The sequence below is a fragment of the Daphnia pulicaria genome, chromosome 4 (genome assembly GCF_021234035.1).
Source record: "Daphnia pulicaria isolate SC F1-1A chromosome 4, SC_F0-13Bv2, whole genome shotgun sequence".
In the NCBI taxonomy this organism is placed as follows: Eukaryota; Metazoa; Arthropoda; class Branchiopoda; order Diplostraca; family Daphniidae; genus Daphnia; species Daphnia pulicaria.
In genome coordinates, this window is record NC_060916.1 from 6,293,325 (window position 1) to 6,316,221 (window position 22,897).

At 38.1% G+C, this 22,897-nt stretch overlaps 4 non-coding genes across 4 annotated transcripts; 2 read left to right on the plus strand and 2 right to left on the minus strand.

The window, feature by feature from the left end:
• Positions 1-21,151: 21,151 nt before the first annotated feature.
• On the minus strand, positions 21,152-21,222 carry Trnag-gcc. Its single transcript has one exon. It is a non-coding gene; the product is annotated as a tRNA-Gly (tRNA).
• A 289-nt stretch (positions 21,223-21,511) lies between these two features.
• Trnaw-cca lies at positions 21,512-21,583 on the plus strand. Its single transcript has one exon. It is a non-coding gene; the product is annotated as a tRNA-Trp (tRNA).
• Positions 21,584-22,159: 576 nt separating this feature from the next.
• On the minus strand, positions 22,160-22,230 carry Trnag-gcc. Its single transcript has one exon. It is a non-coding gene; the product is annotated as a tRNA-Gly (tRNA).
• A 289-nt stretch (positions 22,231-22,519) lies between these two features.
• On the plus strand, positions 22,520-22,591 carry Trnaw-cca. Its single transcript has one exon. It is a non-coding gene; the product is annotated as a tRNA-Trp (tRNA).
• Positions 22,592-22,897: the final 306 nt, after the last annotated feature.

A 22,897-nucleotide genomic window follows, 5' to 3' on the forward strand; every position in this document is an offset into this window, starting at 1 on the left:
CTTTTTCCCAGGTCATTTTCGATTGGAAAAAATTTAGATTCCGTATCGGCTGAAGGATTTGCATTGGTCCAAAAAATGCTGAAAGTTGCCTCTTTAGAAAGAGCTACAATAGAGGACATTCTGGAAGACCCTTGGATGCAAGACACCACAGTGGTCAACAAGATGAAGCTAATTGCCTTTGCAGATTACAATGCCATCGATAATCCACCCTTTTCTTTACACAGTAACATCAATGAAAACGAGTCTGTTAAAGAATCGGTGCCAAAACGTCAACGGTTATCTTCCTGCTAGAAAAAAAAGGTTTATTATTTTTTATTTGAGAGATCGATTGTTGTCTCAACAGTTAGATATTTTTGTCATCTCGTTACCCGTAAGTTCTCTTCTTTAAGCAACTCTTTATTTCAAACCTAGTTCCTCATGTTCTCCAACCCACCCTGGTTTACTAATTGGACGTAGCGTTTTGGAAGTTTTCATTGTTGACAATGCACTAAGTTTGATATTTTGCTGCCAGAAGTGAAAGAAGAATTTCAAAATAAGGGAAACCAATAGAACTTGTTTGAAAACAAATTTATTCTCCCATCATGTCATGAAATACTCAATAACAATTAAGAAAACGTAGTGCGTACAAGAAAAGGCTTTAATACATTGGAATAAGGTCGAGTCGATCGAGTCTCTCTTGGAAGAAGCGGAGTTGTGTTGCTCGTTCCATCCGGCGTTTCTTGCTATGCGTTTTGAGATTTCAAACCATTCTTCGATTGCAAGATTATTTTAGATTTCTCCACTGAATGTTGGGATTTCTTTCTTAGTTACCTGGGCGTTAATTGTTCGTAGTCTGTTTACCAGTATTACTGCTTGTCTGTCTACCGCTGCTTACCATGTATCTACCGTTGCTCTAGTCAAGGCCATTTCTTCCTCCTCTTGGTCGAAAAGATGTCTGAAGATAAAATTTATTATTTGGTCGTTCAAAGGGTTCTGTTGTTGAGGTTGAGGTGGATTCAATTTCGATTGTTTCGGTTGCACGTTTATTTTGACGTTGATCGGATCTTGTTGAGGGGGGGGGCACTATCTGATTAGGGGTGGCAAGATTTCCGTCCAACTGGATTTCTGGTTTAATGTTCAAGGGTACAAATTGTGGGGGCTTGGTTTTGGTTGGGTGGTCCTACGTTCTGTTATATTGTGCTTCTTTGACGTTTGGGTTGTTCACTTGTTCTTCCGTTTTGTTGATTGTTTTTCTTCCTAATGGTTACTACAGTTCCTAATGGTGTTACTACACTTTCTACACTGTGCTAAGCTGTTTGGTATCGATTATATGTTATCATTACACTTTGCACACTGTTCAATGTGTTTTTGTGTTTCTGGGAGGGCTGCTGCTCCGTATTCAAATTCCTCAGTTGGTTCGGTAAGAGTGAAATTTGGACCAGCTGCGTGTCTTTTATTTTCTATACCTGTGACGGTTGGGTTTCAAAACCCTGAAATGGTTCAGTTTCTGGTAACTCTTGCGTTCGTACTGCGGGTATATTTTTTATTTCATTTATGTTAACGATTTTTTTAACTATTTCTGCGTACTTTGCTGTTACATTTTGTACGTAATCTTTTAACGTTTTCATCTCTTTCAGGTCTGAGTTTGGGTCGAGTGACCATTACTGTCATTTTTGACATTTTTGAAATTATTTTAGATTTAAGCTTCTCTAAACTTATGATTCTCCTCTGGTCTTAGGTTGACCAACCCTAAGAACTTTCACTCGTTGACGGAAAAAAGCTGGGAGATAAATTCATTACTTACATTTACAGTTCATAGATAGATCGTTCACCAATTGTAAGGCGTTTTTGGGGCTGCGGAAGACTTACTGGATAACACTCAAACTGACTATTGAAGCACTTGGGCCAAACTAAATGTATTTGCGGTATCAGAATAAAAAGTATTACAAGCGTAACAATCTGGAGAGCAGAGGTGACACAGTAGAGAGTTGAGTACGACACTGGTATTTGGGAGTATTTCTGGGGTTTATATATTCCCGGTCAGCATATAATTCCTAAGAGAAACTGCAAGCCGGACGGAACGACAAGCCGTTGAACTTGGAAGGGAAAACAACGAGGAAGAGAAGTGATGCTGCTCGTAGTCATCGAGCAGCATTTACAAGTAAAAGGGGACTCTCTAGCGCGTACGTTGTAGCGCAAGCCAGTGTCATGCAAAGGTTGCTCAAAGTAAAGCAGAAACTAGAAGGGTGATCAGTTGAAAGGTATTATGGGTATAGTCACAACAGTTCCTCTATGTCTAGAGCTAATGGCAGCCGTGGATCTGAAAGAAAATAATGAAAAGAGTCACATTTAATATGGGACTTATCAAATGATTTTATGTAAGCTCATTTACTTGATTTGGCCTTCTCAGATTTTAGCTGAAACGCATCCAGGGCTTGGGATGTACTTTGACAAGCTGGACGAAGGTCCAGAAAGAAAGCATCGTGTGCAGAAAGAGTAGCCAGTTCTCAGGTTTATCTACAATTTGCCAAGGTTGCTGTTGGGATCTGTGATGGTGGTGGATGGCGATGCATTACCACACAATGAGCAGTTGACTGCCACACAAGTGTAGCCTAATTGGAAGCTGACAAAACTAGACATTGTTATTTATCTCGTTTGTTAGCGTTCCCGAGCACACCAAGAGTATCCGATTGGAGACGAAGGGTGGACGAGCTTGCAGCCACGAGATCATTTGGGAATTTTTCGTCTCGCATCAACATATCTCAACTCATGTCTCCTCCATTTCTGTTCGCCTTCTCACCAGATTTTTTTTTGGGCAGTCGCGTGATGTAAATACCTTCACTTATGTAATCTTGTCAATTATTAAAGAGTGTGTGTGGGTGTGCGTGTATTTCGTGTATGAGTCCCGTAATTTGTAGAGCCCCGTCGCAGGATATCCTTGCTGGACACTTTCCAACTCTTTCCGTAACTCACGTGGTCCGGTGGCCATTTTGTGTGCATACCAACTGGGTTTTGTGCTGTTGGGGACTAATCATACGGAGCATTTTATTTTAAAAAACGTTGGCGTGTACGTTTGCCTTAATTTTGTAAACCTGGGTGTAAAATTTTTGTGTTGGGTAAAGACCCAATTGAGGCCACCATGGCCAACCCAGAAAAAAAACCGACTAGCCAAAAACAAGGAGAGTATGTTGCCTTTGATTACAAATTTATTTTTCTCTTGCTCCAGCAGTGGGGGGAATATGAATAAATACCTTATGTTGCTCTTATTTAAGAAAACAAAATGGTGACTAGCTCCTTTTTTTTCTTTCTTTTCTCAAGAAATATTAAAGATTCCCGAATAATTGTTTATACTTTATTCAGGGTACCTTGTTTGAGCATTCATGAATTTTCTGGCCTTGATATTCTTCTTATTTTTATGTAATGAAAGTACAAATCAGCTTTCCACTTTCTTATAGTTTGTACAGCAGCACGGGAGAGATAGCCTACCGGAGTCGTTTTTCCTATTGTCTGAAGATTATTACCTCTACTAGCACCCTGGTCGTATTCCTGGTCGTAGTCTACTAGTCTTGAACGTCATTTCCTCTGAGTGTAAGAAAAGATTTGTTTTGTTTTGTTCGTTTTTTTTTTGGGTTTTTTTTTGTTTTTTGTTTTTTTTTTTTGGGGGGGGGGGGGGTTTCTTCTTAGCGGTATTTTTCCATCGGGCCCTCATGTCATATCACCAGAGTGTTGAATAACAAATTCCTGACAGAAATTTGATAAAGATATGGCTAATCATCTTAGATAAGAGGATAAACTAGTATTGCAGCAGCATGTCAATCGGATGCAGTTCATTTGGAAAACTGGGTTTAAATCTGACATAAAACATCTTAGCATCCAAAAGAATCAACCAACATAAAGACGGCATTTTTGAGTGAGACGAGGGATATGTTGATTGTTTCTCGCCAGAGGATCCAAAGGTTTTGTAATTATAATTCAATGTTACTTTCCTTCCTTTTATATGTAAACTTAAACATGGAATATTTGTAGGTTGGCTGTCAAGGAATCGAAACGTGTTGATTAAAAAAAAATTATAGGACATTTTGTGATCATTTAGAAAAGCTGAGACCAACAACAACCAACAAAAGTTTGAACCACTTTTAAGTAATGACCTAAACATTTAATACGGACCTTTTTACCGAAAACTAATTTCTTTCTTGGTTTTTGCAGTGTCGAACTTCACTAGCAAAAAAGGCCCAAGTACCCACGTTATGCGCGACCCTCCCGTTAGATTGAAGGAATCGATAGCCAACATCCGTGTCCAAGATGAAACGGTTCCAGTTGTTCACGATGAAACGGTTCCAGTCGTCCAAGATGCAACTGTTCCAGTCGTGCAAGATGAAACTCATCCAGTCGTCGAAGAAAAAACTGTACCAGTCGTCTAAGATGAAACGGTTCCTTTTTTCCAAGATGATACTGTACCAGTCGTCCAAGATGAAACTCATCCAGACATCGAAGAGGAAACTGTACCGGTCTTCCAAAATCAAACGGTTCCTGTTTTCCAAGATGAAAATGAACCAGTCGTCCAAGAAGAAACGGTTCCTGTCGTCCAAGATGAAACGGTTCCAGTCGTCCAAGATGCAACTGTTCCTGTCGTCAAAGAGGAAACTGCACCAGAAGAAAAAGTAAAAAAAAAGAGTGGAAAAAAAAGAAGGGTAAATGCATATTTTGCATTTTTTCATTTTATTTGCAATTCCAAAACTCACCACATTCGAGATTGCCCGGAACCACGCAAGAAAAAGAAGAAAATTGTTGTACATGTCGAAGAGGAAACTGTTCCAGTCGTCCAAGATGCAACTGTTCCTGTCGTCGAAGAGGAAACTGTACCAGAAGAAAAAGGGGAAAAAAAGAGTGGAAAAAAAGAAGAGTAAATGCACAACTTGCAGTTCCAAAACTCACCACATTCGAAATTGCCCGGAACCACGTAAGAAAAAGAAAAATAAGTTCTCGGGTTGATATTTATCATTTTTTAATTGTCATATTTGTCTAATAGACATTTATCCTTTTTTCCAAACTTGAAATCTAGTCTATGTCTAGCCTTATGCCAGTTTAGCAATAAATACCTTGTTTCTATTGGATGATGCTTCCGTCAAAAGTATCTAAAATACCTCCTTTCTTCTTATGTCAAAATTCTCCCCTTGTGAAAACGCATTTTTATGTCATTATGTCTTCCTGACATAGTTTTGGCGTATTGAGCCCAAAACAATGCGCGGAATTAGTTTGACGTAAGCGGCATAACGGCATAAAGGCATAAAGTCATAATAAAGTGGCAGTCTGGAGGGAAATTCACTTAGATAACCGTAATTTTTGCATTTGCCTCATTTCTGTGTTTTCATAATTTGAAGAAAATGAATGGTCAAATAGGAATCTGGACTTGGTCAGTTGATCCATGGATGAATAAATTGTATTCATTTCAAAATCAGTCAGTTATGTTTGATACTCTAAGCCAAAAGAAAAAAATAAACTGTGGAAACAATTATTTACTCAATCTTTTTTAGAGTTTTAAGTTACGAACAGAGTCAGTCAAGAAGAATTTTGAATTTTTTAGAATGAGAAATTCCGCGTGCGCTAATATAGGAAAGCTACTAAGCGATAGAGTTTCTCTGGTGTTATGATTAAAATGTAAGAATGCGACTATACTTTTAACCTATTTCTCTCTAGATTAAAAACAATTCATTAGCAGGAATCAAAACACTAAACGGTTGGCCCAGGAAACCAAGGAACATGGTCTTGAAATTTTCACAAAGTAATTGTTTTGCTTAAAGGTAATAATTTGAAGAATTGAAGTAAGAAATTTGCTATTTTGCCTCCTAAATAAAAAATTTCACAGGAAGAACGATGCATAATAACAGTTATTATAACTAAAACGCGACAGGGCACTTTTCATTTCTAATGTTTTGCGACAGATTGTCGCCCAATGTTGGTATAGCCAAAAGTAGATTGGATCCTTAATACCATCAAATATTTTCTAATAATAAATTTTGTTGTTATTTGTTTTTAAATGCATTTCCAACTATCTTTTCCCCTCACATCGCTTTTCCCTTTTTCCACAACCTCAGCTTCCCTGACCAGTTAACCAATCTATAATTGGTTACCTGAAACAATCCTTACTCTGCCGAGTCACATCCATCTCTCATCGTATTATCACCTATATGTATTCTTATTGCCCTCCTGTCAAACGTTTCAGGGTGCCTTTTCCCCCTGTCCAATAAAATGAAATCACTATGAAATTTAGAGCTATTTCCAAATTACACCACCCACGAAACTAGTATAAAAGCCTCTACAAGGGCAACATCCTACAGAGCCCAGAGCCCAGAGTCCAGCCAGAGTCGCTGCCAGCACCGCAGCCAGCTGTCAGCCGCCAGTCGTCGACAACTCCGTGGTCTCCTCAGTTCGCTTCCTGTCTTCGACAGTGTAGCAGTCCGCCGACTCTTCATTCTCCCTCTCTATCCTCCCTCTCAGTTCTCCCACTCTACTCTCCCTCACAGTTCTCGTTGCTTGTGTACGTGCAGTCGTCAATAGACAGTTTAAACCAAAGACCTTTTTGTCCTCACACGTTTCATTATTTTATGGTATCCAGTTTTCTGATATGGGTTTGTTGACTTTGTTTGCATTATTATAATTCAATACATATACATACCACCCGAAACACCTGCATTTCTTCGCTATGCTAGGGCTCATTCCCGCAAATTTACTTAACTAGTATTAAATAAAGGGTACCAGCTTTTTCAACCGACCGATTTCACTTGAGAGGAAACTAGGGATTGTTCAATTTTTGCATCGAGTAGGTGAGAGCCGCCATTTTGTTACACCATAATTTCTTTGTTCATCTTTTACTGAAACGTTACTTATGGTCTTTATTTTCCCTGTTCGTTGGTCCATTTGAGCCGACCAGTCAGATATTTGGTGGACCCTTATACGGTGTTGATCATTGAGTCAGGTGAGGCATTGCACTGAGTGGGCGGGAGCCGCCATATTGCTGCACCATTGATGAAAGACGGGCTGATGTTCAAATTTTCAATCAGTTTGCCGATCTATCATTTCCTTGTTAATTTTTTACTGAAACGTTGCTTGTAATGTTTATTTATTGTTTATCATCGTTTATCCCTGGTCGTTGGTCCATCTGAGCCCATCGGTCAGAAATTTATTTGTTTTGTTTTCGTTCTCTTGTCTTCCTCTTTACCTCATGCCAAGTCGAAGAAATATTAAAATTAGTCGGGTGATTCGGGTTGTTGTTAATAAGGAAATCACTGTTCAATCATCAAGAAACCAACGTTTAGAATCGCTCTAACAAGTTACACATCAATCTGCACAAGCTGTCGCTCCCGAGCGTCTGGTGAAGGATATTCGGCTCGGAAAAGTAATTTTTCGGGTTGTTCAAGCCGAGCGCCGCATCATCCCCCAGCATCTGCTTTAACCCCATGAGATTTGGATTTAGCAGTGTGAGGACATCGCTTGGAACGCTCAAGTGGTACGTATAATTCCACTCAGCCAGAACTGGCCAACGAAGTCCTTCAGGATGCTCTACTCTACCGACCTAATCTCCTGTCTTCTGTCACTGACCTACTCTATAGTCAGCTAGATGGTCTTCACCTTCCTGATCGTAATCATTAGACTTTTTGGTTGGATTTGAATTGGGTCTTTTTCGAATAATTCTACAGTGTAGTTGTGGCGTTGGAACTTGCATACAGTGTCCGTGCGCTTGACAAGGAAGAAGGTGCGACTAATATTGTTGTTGTAGCCCTTTTTTCTGTTTAAATCAATACGTAGGATTGGAAGACGCCGTGGAAATACCCGAAAACAATACTTTACAGGCAATAGATCCCGCTTTGGCAGAATCTCTGGTGGGTATTGCATATATGCCCAAAAGGGTATGCAATACGCTTTACCCGTTTTTTCTGCCAAGTAAATCAGCCACATCGTCGTCGCATTCTATCCTAATGTCAGATCGGTAATAGTAGGACGAAATTTTTATTTCAACGTATTTTAAATGGCTCATTAGCCATGCAGCAGTTAGCGTCACTGAAGGATGAAATCCAGACCAATATCGGAAAGTGGCATTAAGGGCGGATAGAACAAGAGGATATTTGGATTGATAAACTAGGCAGCGTTCCGGAAATTGCGGGTCGGATGGCGCCTCTTTTCTCTTACAGACCACTGAATCAAGAAACAAGGATAAAGCTTCAAATTTTTGGAAACTGAATTGGGGTTTTTTAATTGACTGATCAGCAATTGTTTTACGTAGCAGATGGTCACAGAAGGTGCCAAAACAGTGAAGAGCCTGACGGTGTCGACAATCGATCTTGCTCGATCTTACTGGACGACAAACGATCACGCTGGAAACCTGAACGACAAAACAGATTTAGATAACTAGTATCTTTTCTTGGTGGTGATCATAACGATTCCCTGATTTATCTGCTTAGGTATTCTAATTCCTATTTTTCCGTTTGATAATCTTAATACATTATTGGAAAACAATGCTACTGCCGTGTTATTACTTTTCCCGTTTAATATTTAACAATTAGTTTTATACCCTACCAAAAATACTTCTGGGTTGGTTTTTATAGGATAAAATTATTATTTTTTGTATCTGTACCGATTTGGACACGTTTTGAATGTAATATGCATAAACTTGACAGGACATACAGAAGATATAGTCTATGCTAAGTCCATGTGTCGTGTACATACTATGTATGTACTGACAGAATATCCCAGATCCAAAAATGTACGTACTAGGAATGTAATCGTAACATTCATGTCTTATTAGGGGCGCCCTATTCATTATAGCGCAGTTGTTCTTACAAATTCTCCTTCCGTACTGCACTGTTATTGGTCACATCCCACATTCAGTCGATAAGAATTTGAGTACTGCAGCTAGAAATCTGTACAATTCCAAATTAAGTGATCAGCTGTGAACTGCCATCAACGATGAAATTAATTTGCCTGAATGCGACATCTATAGGTTCGACTTATGTTAATTGAAACAATCTTCAAAGTTTTTGATTGATGTTTTTGTGCAATTACAACTGGGATACGGCGACAGATCCCTTTGGTGACGATGGTTCATTGTGTCCCTATTATTATTTTTTTCTACAATCGGAAACTAAAGCGCATTGTTCCCTTAACATGCCGAATTCTCAGGTATGTAATGATCTCGAAGAAATTATTGATATTTATTTACTTTAACATTAAATAACTAGATTTAAATCACATGGATCCGAGTCGCGGTGGGAATTCATGAAGGATGAAGAAGCCTAGCCTTGTATTAAGACTTACAAGACTTTTTTAGTGCCGTACCATCAATCCGATTTTATCCTGTCTCCAGAGCATTCTTTACTTTAATTTAAAAAGAAAACGATGCAATGAATTTTCTTTTCTTCGAAGAATGTCGCATACGAATACACGGAATAAAATTTACCATTATATTGTGTTCCTGAGCAACCACATTTCTCAATTTGGTATGCCCGGAAGCAACTATTAGAAAAAACCACAACATTGCTTGCTTCACCTAAAGGAGAAGGAAATTAATTGAATATTTGTATTGTTGTTTTTTTAACGAAAATGTCACATGACTAGCTATCAGTTCAATTTTATTTGAACTTCTCTTACTCTTGCATCGCTTGATGATTGTTTGAACGCTGTTAACAAATGGTAACCTCACTGACGGAATTAAACAATCCAAATTAGAAGATGCCAACTCGCAAATAGAAATAATTTTGAACAACAACATCACGCGACTATGCAACAATGTAACGGCATTTGCAGTAATGGGAATACCAGACACCCACATTGTCATCATTTCAGAAAAGAGAAGACGAAAACGAAGTATCGAGAATAAGCCCTCCGGAATCCTCTGACTAGCTCACACAGCTAACCGTTGCCTAGCGTACACGCGAAATGAATATATTACAAAAATGTCCGCTGAAATTTGTGCAATTTCAGGAAACCTTACTGATCGTGCCCTGTATGCAAACACTGTGGATCACGGACAAAGTTTTTAATTTCTTGAGTCAGGCTACATTCTGGCTACAGAAGAAGACTACTGTCTCCACGCATGGGAACCCGACCAAATCGCCGCAAAGCAGTGCATCGATTTTGGACGACAAACCAAAACTAAGCACGGTCCGCACACATGGATGTTAACAGCAAACCCCGAGGAAAACCCACTTACCCCATTAATGATAATAAACGTAGATAAAAATGAATGCCTTACAACAGCCAACAATAACCACACAGTTTACTTAGCACCCTGCAATGCAAACGCAAATCAATATTATATATTTGAACACATCCTCCCAGAAAACAGCTATTTTGAATTAAATTTGGCAAAGGAAACAACCATTTCAGCAAACGGATTCTTAGAATTCAGATCCAATACGCTCAATAAGCCATTTGGGCACGCACCACAATTTTACGGCAACATTTTTTCTCGTTTATATCCTGAATACTGTCTATCCAGCTTGGAAGATAACAGTATAACAATTAAATTATGTAAAACCAGTATTTTTAAAACTGTTTATTCACAGCAAGAATTTTCTTATTACAATAAAACGCTTACCCTGCTAGGTACAGCTTCTTTCGTTATTAATTAGATTAGGTTGCTTTATTAATAAAGCAACACCTTAATGAAGCTAGACTTAATGATTTTCCCGTATATAGTAGGAATCCAAATCTATAGTATACCAACACTGACCAGAGTTTCACACCTGGCAATTAAATGCTTTTGAAGAAAAAAGGAAGTCAATGAAAAGAATTTCGACGTTGGCGTCGAAGACTACAGAATCGTCGACAGGCAATCCATTATTTGCCTACATAAAAGAGGAGGGCATAAATAAGAGGATGTTTGTAAGAGAGTTGACAGAAGGATCCTGGCAAGCTCTAGTTGCTGATCGCCGCTAACTATCAGATGGGCCTGGAACTCAGTACGCTCTAGCAAAGTCTGTACTATGTCGAAGTACACTGGTTACAGAAGTCGAAATCATAACACAACTTATTCGAGGACTTTCCCACAGCAGCATGTGGCAAAACTTATGAAACCGCTTCATATGTTGTTGGAAGTAGAAAAAAGGTAGAAAAAAAGTCCTTACAAAAGAAGACGGCTATTCTGTTGGATTAGTAAATGAAGAAGAACACACGGTCAGCGTAACAAAAAATGAAAATCTAATTCGAGTTAGAATTACAGAAGGTTTGTCAACAAATTTTGGAGCTGAGAACTTGATTGTACATCTTCCAAAAGTGCTTCAAAAAACCGTTAACCCATCTAATTGAACACTGAATCGATACTGGCGATGCACTTCCAATTCTAGACGAACAACGGAGAGTGTCAAAATAGAAAGGAGCCTCATCATGGGACAAGTGAAGGAGAAAATTCCAATTAAAGTACTTATACCTATCCTACAGATTGTCATAATCTTATATTTTTCATATTAAATAATGCAATGGAAATTGAAGAACCAGATTCAACTTCGTCCATTTAGTCCATGGCGATGAAATTATTAAAAAAACTGAAGAAAAGAATAAGAAATCAATTTTAAAAGATGATACAAATAAAACACAATAAATCAAACCGTGTTACTTGAAGACAAAATCTAACTGCAAAATCTAAGATTTACTGCAACCCAGCTGAAAAACAACTACAGTTAAACTATAGTTTTTGCAAATTACTGCAGAAAAACCGCGTATTACTGCAGTAATTTGGCCAAAATACTGCATTTTAATAGGAAACAAAAAAATGCATTTTAGATTACTTAAAAAAAGAAGTAGAAAATCAGCTTTGAAACATTTCAACAGACAAGTAAAGACAGTGAATACAAATTTATAATGATAAAAAGTGTGATGTATGGGAGTAATATTTGTGAACACATTTTTAATGAAATATTTATTTAGTTTTATGTACATTATCTATTTTTAATATTATTAACTTTTACTCGCTATCTAGACATTGTTAATCCTTTTATTACTCCCAGAATAATAAAGGGTATTATTACATTTACATTTTGATCCACCATTGGACAAGCACATCACAGAAACAAACCAGATTAAAATCCACAGAGCAATGATCACATTTAGTTCAATATTCTTTGACAATGAACTGGGTGCAAACAAATCAGATGATGGATGATGGACCCAGTACGTGGAAAATTCAGGGAACAAAAAATTTGTCAAGAAATCAGGTAGGGGAGAGTGGGGTTATTTGGACCGGTTTTTGTTTTTCTCGTGTTGGGCCTTTCCTAATCATCTGATTTGTAAAATAAATGTTTTATTGTATTTGTCTCACTTTTTTCTATCTCCAGTATTTTTCATTTTATTTTAGATTCGTTAGTTTACCCGCTACCAATTTTTAAAGTTGCGGAAAAAAAGTGGGCGTGGAAAAATTCGGGGTTTATTTGAGACAGGGCGAAACACTCTAAATTTAGCACTAAAATAGTGTTATAAATTAATTTCAAAATATCATGCGATTATATTTGCCACCTAGTATTTGTTTTTCATTATGTATTTGGGTTTATTGTATGTTTAAAAATTATGTGTTTAAAAATTATTTTTTCAGCGTTGCCACTGAGCTAAGCTCCGCTTATTACCCATTGCCCTTTTAGTCCCAGTTAACCCCACATCTTCGTCCCAAATATCCCCCCAAAAACGCTTTTCGGAAAATTTGAATTATAAAACACTTTTTTGAAGTAAGAAATTTTATTTTTGGGGGGGATTAAAGATAAAAGGTATAACTACACTTTTGTTATCTCACTTTTCTTTTAAAATTTTGAGTAAATTAAAAAAAAATTGTTTTTTTAAAGAATTTTAGAGTGCTTTTTTTGTTTTTTAAAAAACTAAAAAACTTACTATACAAAAGTAATGATTTTTTAGGGAATAGAGTAGATACCTATGAACAACATCATGAATTAATTTTAGAATTTTAGAATTTAATTAAATATTTTTTAACTTGCTGTTTTACATAGTACAGCGGACTATATAACCCCCCTCTCCCCTAAATGTAAGGGTTATTCGATGAATTAACCGGAGAGTCACGGAATTTGAGACTACTGTAGAGATTTTCTTCACCGTGTTAACTAAAACAACGACAACCTCAGAGGTCGAATTGTGTTTAGTATTTTCTCATCTGTTTAAGCACTCCCTTCAGCAGACGACAACTAAGTTTTATTTGTCTTAATTTTACTTTTAATCTTTACTTTTAACCTTTATCTTTATAAATACTTATAAATTTTAAAGCTAGAGGGTTGGCGAAAAGCCACAACCACATTTACAGTTTGGTAGCATGAGTATGATAGCCTTTAAAAGTCCACGACGAATGCTGGTAAAAAAAAAGCCAAGAATGACCCAGATAGGAATTCTTGTCCCAAGGCGGGACCAAAGCCGTGCGGATGGTGCGGGGGGCACAGGGGAATCTCTAAGATGTCCCATTGCGAGCCCTAATTTGAACACGTTATACTCATTTTCATCTTGTCGGATACGTCATTTTTTACTCCCTCTCGTAAAAGTCTCTAATGCGTCCCGTTTTTATTTTTTGGCTCCTTCTCGACACTTAGAAAATTTTGGAGAAACTGTCTTTGTCTTTTCGCGGCAAAGTTTGATTCTAAAATTCTATTATTAGCTTTATCTTAAAAATTATGATATGATTTCGTGGCCCATCTGTAGAGTACTGGCTTCTCACCACGACGATCGGGGTTCGATCCCCGAGTCAGGTGCCATATTTCTTTAACTGTGATGGTTATATGCAGTCGAATTATGATGTGTGCCTGGTAACCCTATGCATACTCTGACAAATAAACTTTGTCCGGATATCCGGATCACCGTTCGTGAAAAAATGTCGGCACAGCAAACACTCATAAGAAAAAGAAGAGTAAAGAAAAAAGGAACGAAATTCAGAATTCAGAAAAAAATTTATTATTAATGACTTCTTGAGATCCTTTTTCCGTCCCAAGTACGTCTAAAGTCCATCCAATGGGACGGGATAAGGACCGCTATGAGATCTCGGCGAAGCGGACATTGGCCATACGTAAAAGACGTCCTAGGAATGTAAACTTGGGAATCTGCTATGTGCCAAGTACATCCCAGACGTCTCAAAGTGACGTGTTCTGGGCGTCTATGGGACTGCAGTGTGCTATCTGGGGAACGGAAGACCACTTCAACCGTCAGTTGTTGCAACATTTTCCAAAACCCCGGATGTCAATGGATCTTTTTCTTTGAACAGTATTTATAGATAAGTCGATCATGTATTGTTAAAAATTTACAAACTCAGTCTGATTAATAAATTGATGACTTATATTATTTCAGTTTTAACTACAACTTCAAGCAACAAATGCAATGGCGTCATTGAAACAGAAAATCCTATTGTACAAAATACTCCAATTTAACGGCATGTACATCAAATGCATACAGTTCGTGAACCGATTTTGTCTTCAGACCAGATATTTGAAGCAGAGGTGCAAAAGATGGTATCTCAAAACCATAGGCACAAGTCTATCTTTTTTTATGATGATGAAGATCCTATTAGCTGTAAAGCTTTTAAACACACCCATAAGCTTTAAAGCTAATTCGTCTAGTATTATCAAGGAAATGTCAAGGAAATACGATGTGAAGAGCCTCTTTGGGTATTTTGCAATCTGGCAACTCTGACATGTGTGCTTAGTTTGTTTGTGTTAAGTCATGAAGAAGAATGTTAGGAAAAACAACGGAATAGACTAACAGACCAAAATCTGATATCTTGCTAAAGCCTGGCTAGAACTAAACCGCTTGGTGGCGCTGTGCGGTGGTTGGCAGTTTTGCAAAGCAGTGGGAACTGGGAAGGGAAACAAAGATTAAAATAGGAATTTCGAGAACATAAATTCACTGCTTCATGAAAGGAATTCACTTAAGCTATGTTGAAAACACAATAAAACTTTGCTACAGTAGCTAACTTCTGCAAATGTTGAAAACACAAAAAATAAAACTGCCCTACCACCGCACAGCACCGCCAAGCGGATAAGTTCCAGCTAGGCTTCAGTATGATATCAAACTCTTAGTACGTCGTTGTTTCTCCTGTCTTTCACTTCACGGTTAAGTGATGGGTAGAAATGTCTGGTAGAGGGCCGCCAAAGGCGAAGGAAGCAAACCTCATTCCGGCTAGCTCCGGCATCTAGAGAGGTTCTCTTTCATGTCCGTGCATGTGTAATTTTTGACGTACGGATATCATACGGGTACCGTACCAGATATCATACTACTATGATATGGTTTTTAAGTCGCTCTTTTTTCTGAATCCGACGATGAAGTAGTTTACTTGGCCCTTTCTCCTTTAAAAAGACTTTTTTAACTTATAGTTTGTAACAACAACTAACAACAAAAACAAGGCTAGGGGTTAGTGGGACGAGAAAATGGCATAAAAAAACGAAATGACAGTAAACATACCGAAGGCATGGTTCTTTTGATATATTGGGCGTTCTCCACGGCTGGATCCTCTGAGGAAAATAAAATTAATAATTAGATTTTTAGAATTTTTAAACTTAATACTTACTAGTTTGGCATAGACTATTGCAAGTCTTAAAAACAGGCGAGGTGACTTCTAAAACTCCGTCTCCATCTCAACGTGAGTTCCTTTTTTATTCAACTTCTTCAATAATTCCTGCAGACTTTTCAAGTCAATCGCTGCCGGAGCTGGTTGCGCTCCTGAAGCCAGAGCAGCTATAAGAAGCTACAAGCAGGTCGCTCCTGCTTTTGCTGCGTTATCGTCTGGCGGTGCGTGGATATCTAGACGTACTTGGAGTTTACAGAGGCCGGGTGGTTGAACCGGTTGGCTCACCGGACCCCTTGTCATGGGACGTGACGTTTGATCGAAGGTGACAGCAATTCATGCGAATGATATGAAGGTCGTGAATGAAGGAATCGAAGGAAATGTTTGCAGTGCAAAGCATGATATTTTGAAAGAAGAAAAGAAGCTCGAAGCTTGAAACTTGGAGAAAGTTGTCAATTTCCTTTGGTAAGAGCGGAGGAATTCCAAATCGGGCGGATGACAAGAGGGGACCGTAGCGTAGATAATCTTTGCCTTAGCCGAATGACGAGGCAACTAAAAAAATAGCAACCAAACCGAGAATGGGGCAGCTCCTGCTTTTGCTGCGTTATCGGCCGGCGGTGCGTGGATATTTAGACGTACTTGGAGTTTACAGAGGCCGGGTGGTTGAACCGGTTGGCTCACCGGACCCCATGTCATGGGACGTGACGTTTGATCGAAGGTGACAGCAATTCATGCGAATGATATGAAGGTCGTGAATGAAGGAATCGAAGGAAATGTTTGCAGTGCAAAGCATGATATTTTGAAAGAAGAAAAGAAGCTCGAAGCTTGAAACTTGGAGAAAGTTGTCAATTTCCTTTGGTAAGAGCGGATGAATTCGAAATCGGGCGGATGACAAGAGGGGACCGTAGCGTAGATAATCTTTGCCTTAGCCGAATGACGAGGCAACTAAAAAAATAGCAACCAAACCAAGAATGGGGCCGCTCCTGCTTTTGCTGCGTTATCGGCCGGCGGTGCGTGGATATTTAGACGTACTTGGAGTTTACAGAGGCCGGGTGGTGCGAAAAGGAGTTACTTATGCACTCAGATTTGTCATTGTGAATGAACCGGGTCAACCAGCCTTTTTGGGACTTCCGGCTTGCAATCATTTTTTCGCAATTTTTTCAACAACTACAAATATGAAATTGCAGTGTAGACCCTGTATTATGGGTTGCAAAATGTAGTGCGATACTGCTGTAATTATTGCTTTTTTATTTGTACATTTTATATTTGTATTGGATTAATATTCCCTCTTCTTCCAAATAATCTTGTGGGTCAGTCTTACTTTTCTTCTGTCGTGCTGAACAGTTGCCATTATTGCAACTTAGCATTATCTAAGACTATACCTTCGTCCGACGATTTTATTTCGCCTACTTTGATGTGTAGCGTGGACCTTGCTCACAAAATCTTCACTGGACCAGCCTTGTTCCTAGTTTAATGTGTGATTGGTGTCCATGCCTAAAAAAAGCCCAACAATCAAGAGTAATAAAACAATATAAGCCATGAGCCAAACGAAATCTTGACATTTAGTTAACTTACACCTCTTTCGGTTTTCTACTAACAGCATTCCCAACGGTCCAAAAAAGGACAAGATTGGATTACGACCACTTATTGTCAAGATGGTCCGAAAACCAACAAGTTAACCACCAGATCGTAAATCCACATACCTGCAAAGTGTTTTGTTACCTAAAAATCCAACAATGGATTACGACCACTTGATATAGCCACGGGCGGGCTCAAGTCGAAAGTTGTTGTTTTTTTCTGTCAAGGAAACTTTTCTCTTTTAAAATCTTCATGAAGAGCCCCTTGTTAATCTATGAAGAATTAGCGAAACCACCAATTTTTATGGTAGAGTACTGGACGTTCCGGTTTAAAAGAAGATGATGACGGCATGTCTACTTTCCGCTATCGGTAGGCTTTTGAAGAGAACAAGAAGAGGCAAGAGGCCAGTTATTCTACAAAATAGCGGAAAAGAAAGTCGTTGGTTGCGAAGTTAAAAGAAATAAAAAAGAAAAGAAATTCACGGAGCTAGACTTGGAACAATTATCAATGGAAAGAAGACTACTTGAAACGCAGTTATCGCACATGTAGATTTTATTTCAGCCTTCTCGAGTCATCCCAAAACTAATCGAGTCACCTGTCTCATTTAAAATTAAAGTGGAAATAAAGACCCTTTAACCTAGTTAAGTTCATGTTTTAAAAATGCAATACAGAAATTGCTAGTCACTTAATTATTTTGTGATATTCTGCGTTAGCCAAAGTCAGGGAATTCATCTTTTTAGTCTGAAACTCTTGAAAAAGCGAGACATGTTATGAGAGGACACCCTGCTAATACTTGGTCTATATGTTTAACATGCTTCAGATCTCTATAGTGGTTGGATATATGATTACGTCGTCAAGGTATTACTAACGCAAATTTCCTAATTACTGATTTTAAGATTTCTTGAATAAAACGCTGGAAAGTAGCAGGTGCGTTTGTTAGACCGAATGGCATTCTATTAAATTAATAGTATCCATCTTTTTGTTGAGAAGGCTGTTTTAGGTTTGTCGTCTAGCTTTTTCGATCTCAATTTGCCAATACCCGCTTCCAGATCAGAAGATGTCGATTCTGAGAATGTGGTCCAGATTATCAAGCAAATTGATATTTCAAGTCTGGTAGTAGGACTGCTTATTGGGGATCCATTAACGACGAACTGGACGAATTTTTAGCATAGCTAAAGTAAGTTAGGTTAGACGAAACGACTGATGACTCATGTTGTTTCTGCAGTTGTTCGGCAGCTTGAAACAGCGAATATTGAATTGTATTTGAAATGAATTCAATTTACATAGTATTAGGATAGTGGAACGTATCTGGATTAAAGAAGAGAGACGAAGAGAATTTCGGAGGAATTTGCCAAGAAGAGAATCGGATTTCTCTTCTAGAATCCTTCTTGCTGATCCATTAACGACAAATTTTTAGCAATGACTGCCGGCCAGTTGTTCTTGTTGATTCCGGATTTTTTCGGCTACTTCAAGAAAAACCATCAATCAATCAAATTTTGAATTGAAAATAAATTTTTTTTGGAGAGGGGGGGATTAGGAAGGCGATAATTTTCTTTCCCCATTGTGAATTATCCTCCTGCACCTGCGGCGCGAGATCCATTGACGGAAATTGGTCGTCAATCGACCTTCTCCCGACACACTATTGGCCTTGTAGTGGGGGCTGTTTTCTTCGTAATGATGATCTCGCCGAGAGTTTCTTGGTGTTAATTGGTTTGTGGCTGGCACGGATGCTTCAGTAGTGTGACTGTGGTAGCGACAGCGGTCACAACCTTTAGCAGTAGCAGCCGCGTCCGGAGGACTGGGATCGTCAGGGGACTCGTCCTCATCAAGTGGACGACTGGTAGACGACTTTGTGTCATCATGTGACCCTACTTAAGGAAAAAATAAAAAATTTAAGCATTTTTTTTTAATTTAAAACAAAAAATGGGGAGACTTACCGTTGGAAGTCCAATTCCAACGCTCTCGTAAGTAGAACTGCATTAGAGGCCAGAGTATGATCTTCCGACACCAATAACCGCAACTCCAAATATTCCTTCGGACATAAGAAGGGCTAAGTTTGATATTTGTTGATAACATTCTTTATCTGACTCTTCAGTGATAAAAGCCATTCCTTAAAAAAAATTTAACATTAGATGAAATGGAAAGCTATGCAAATGCATGGAAATAAAAAAAATTGCATAGAAGAAAAATCTGGACTGAACTCTTTTATCTTTTTAAACACAAAATCACAAATGTCCGCCTGTGCATAAAAAAATCTGCTGAAAACTGGAAATTGGCACACGAGTTTTCTTTTTTTTTGTCGTGTTTTGTTTGTTGCAAGCCCTGAATGACGACAAAATAAAAAAAGGGGTGGAAACTATGGCACAAGATCTTGGCTTCATTAAAACACTTTTCTGTGAAAAATAACAAAATAATTTAAATACTGACAAAGCCTTTCTCTTTCTGACATTATTCAATTAAAAAACAAGACATTCAAACTAAATATCGTAATCAATGGTAGATATGTAATCAATGTGCTAAAACCAAATCAATATCAATTGAATCGAAGGCTTTGCCTCATCCCAGTTGCAATGATTTCATTGCATCATTGTTGTATTTCATTCAGATGTCAAAAATTGTTCATATTTTTACGATTTGAATTTACAACAGTCCAGCAAAACAGCAGAACACTTTGAATAAATCGATATAACTATGAAAACACCTCCAGCAGAGACTGCCGTCACAAAAGGGTAGGCCTTCTGAAGAATGGACTAGATGTCTTTTTGTCCTTGTAAATGCTAATAACTTGCACAATGGATTTAATTTTGTCCAAAAATCTGCTGAATCATTTCAAGGTCAACTCTGTTTCCCACACTGACTACTGCTGACTGACGTCGTAATTTCATTGATCCAGAAAACAAAGTCAACGAACTTATCCAAACTGATAAAGAATAAACTTCATGAAAATAACTATTTGGATGAAATAACTATTGAAATCTGGATTCTTATCAGGTCGAGTGTTGAGAAAAATTGTGATCAATACTAGTAGTTTATCGTGTCGTCAATTCTTGGAAGTGGAATTTATCTTTTGTCGTTAACGAATTTAATTGGCAAAAATCCATACAAAATCGGTGTCCTCCTCCTTTCTTTTTAGCAAGGTGGATAGGAGCGTTATGTGGGCGTTATCATTTTAGTTTTTTTCTCTGTGTATCTTGAGACTTGTATCTTCTATTGTAAATGGGTCGGCTTCTTCATTTACTGATTTTTTTACACCTTTCAGCGTTAATTTATACTGTCTATTTTTTTTAATTCATCTTTCAATTAGAATTATTTTCTTGTTTATAATGTATGAAAGTTTTCTAGCTATACCTTTTAATATAACAGAATTTGTTTTGATAAAGTCCATTCCTAATAAACACGTTTTTGTTAGATTTGGTATCACGTAAAATTGTTGTTTGATTGTGTTTGTTTTCGAATCTACACTGATCGGTATCTCATATAATCTTGAAATTTTCATTTCCCGTACACAAATACTATGAAGTTTTTCGTCTTGACATTCTACTTCATTTGTAACTATATCTTTTGGTAAACTAGAGGAAAAATATTAGGACATTGCACTCACTGATGCGCCAGTGTCTACTAATTATCTATTCCGATTTCTATACGTGGAATAACTTGTATTTATGAATATTGTGTATTTACATGATACTTTCTTTGATGTTTTTAAGTTTTTCTTTAGTAGTTGTTCTTGCTCTGAAAGTTTTCTTCACTTCTGCTCCTCTGGAACCCATTGTTCGGGTTTCCATTTCGTTTCCTCGATACAAACACACAGTCTGGCGATGGATATAACTTGTACCTCTCTGTCCTACAAATGGTTTATTCGCCAATTGGTATGATCAAAGGAAGATTAAGTAATCTAAACCAATCTGGCAAACAAAAAAGAGTCCGCTTAAAGAGATTGCTTCAACCACCACTAACCACTAAGTACCGTCCTTATACGTACTGCGCAAGAATATCAGCAAACTAAACTCAATAGAGTAGATTCTACCAATCTGTCTTGGGCAATGGTGATTAAAATGCATCGACCGGGAATCGAACCCGGGCCGCCCGCGTGGCAGGCGAGCATTCTACCACTAAACCATCGATGCTTGCCCCTCACGTATACTTCTTGATACAAATTGCACGACGACAACCCATCTATTGTAGCCGACTATCATGCCTAAGCTTGTTAGCTTTCATTACGGAAATCAAGGCTTGTGGCGATCAAAAGATCCAAGGAAATATAAAAAAATAACCTGACTAATCTGACTGACTCTTTCAAAAGACTAAATGTGTTCGTGTGATAATCAATCTTACCATCAGAATCTATTCCTTTATAAAAGACACCGTAGTTCCCAAAATATAAATCGATATAATAGTAATTACATCGAAAATCAAGATTTCGTGGCGCAACGGTAGCGCGCCTGACTCCAGATCAGGAGGTTGCGTGTTCAAATCACGTCGAAATCAAGCAAAAATATTTCTTCTGAAGGTATGTTTAGGCTTTTAAAACGGATACAATGTTCAAATAACATTAATCACCATTGTTTCTATATCTTGTTATCTCAACACACATGTATCCTAATTCAATTTGAATCTTAGTCAGCTGTTTTTTTTTCTTTTTATCAAAATGTGACTTTAGATCTACACGGGACTACAGTTTTTGGAATGGGAGAGCATAGAACCAAGTGAGTTTACAAAAGGGGGAACATTTGCGTCTGAATGTCGATTACCACAGCAGTTGGAACACGACGAGTTTGAACCGATAACTATCTTGGGTTTCCACGATACAAACACAGAGTCTGGCGATGGATATAACTTGTACCTCTCTGTCCTACAAATGGTTTATTCGCCAATTGGTATGATCAAAGGAAGATTAAGTAATCTAAACCAATCTGGCAAACAAAAAAGAGTCCGCTTAAAGAGATTGCTTCAACCACCACTAACCACTAAGTACCGTCCTTATACGTACTGCGCAAGAATATCAGCAAACTAAACTCAATAGAGTAGATTCTACCAATCTGTCTTGGGCAATGGTGATTAAAATGCATCGACCGGGAATCGAACCCGGGCCGCCCGCGTGGCAGGCGAGCATTCTACCACTGAACCATCGATGCTTGCCCCTCACGTATACTTCTTGATACAAATTGCACGACGACAACCCATCTATTGTAGCCGACTATCATGCCTAAGCTTGTTAGCTTTCATTACGGAAATCAAGGCTTGTGGCGATCAAAAGATCCAAGGAAATATAAAAAAATAACCTGACTAATCTGACTGACTCTTTCAAAAGACTAAATGTGTTCGTGTGATAATCAATCTTACCATCAGAATCTATTCCTTTATAAAAGACACCGTAGTTCCCAAAATATAAATCGATATAATAGTAATTACATCGAAAATCAAGATTTCGTGGCGCAACGGTAGCGCGCCTGACTCCAGATCAGGAGGTTGCGTGTTCAAATCACGTCGAGATCAAGCAAAAATATTTCTTCTGAAGGTATGTTTAGGCTTTTAAAACGGATACAATGTTCAAATAACATTAATCACCATTGTTTCTATATCTTGTTATCTCAACACACATGTATCCTAATTCAATTTGAATCTTAGTCAGCTGTTTTTTTTTCTTTTTATCAAAATGTGACTTTAGATCTACACGGGACTACAGTTTTTGGAATGGGAGAGCATAGAACCAAGTGAGTTTACAAAAGGGGGAACATTTGCGTCTGAATGTCGATTACCACAGCAGTTGGAACACGACGAGTTTGAACCGATAACTATCTT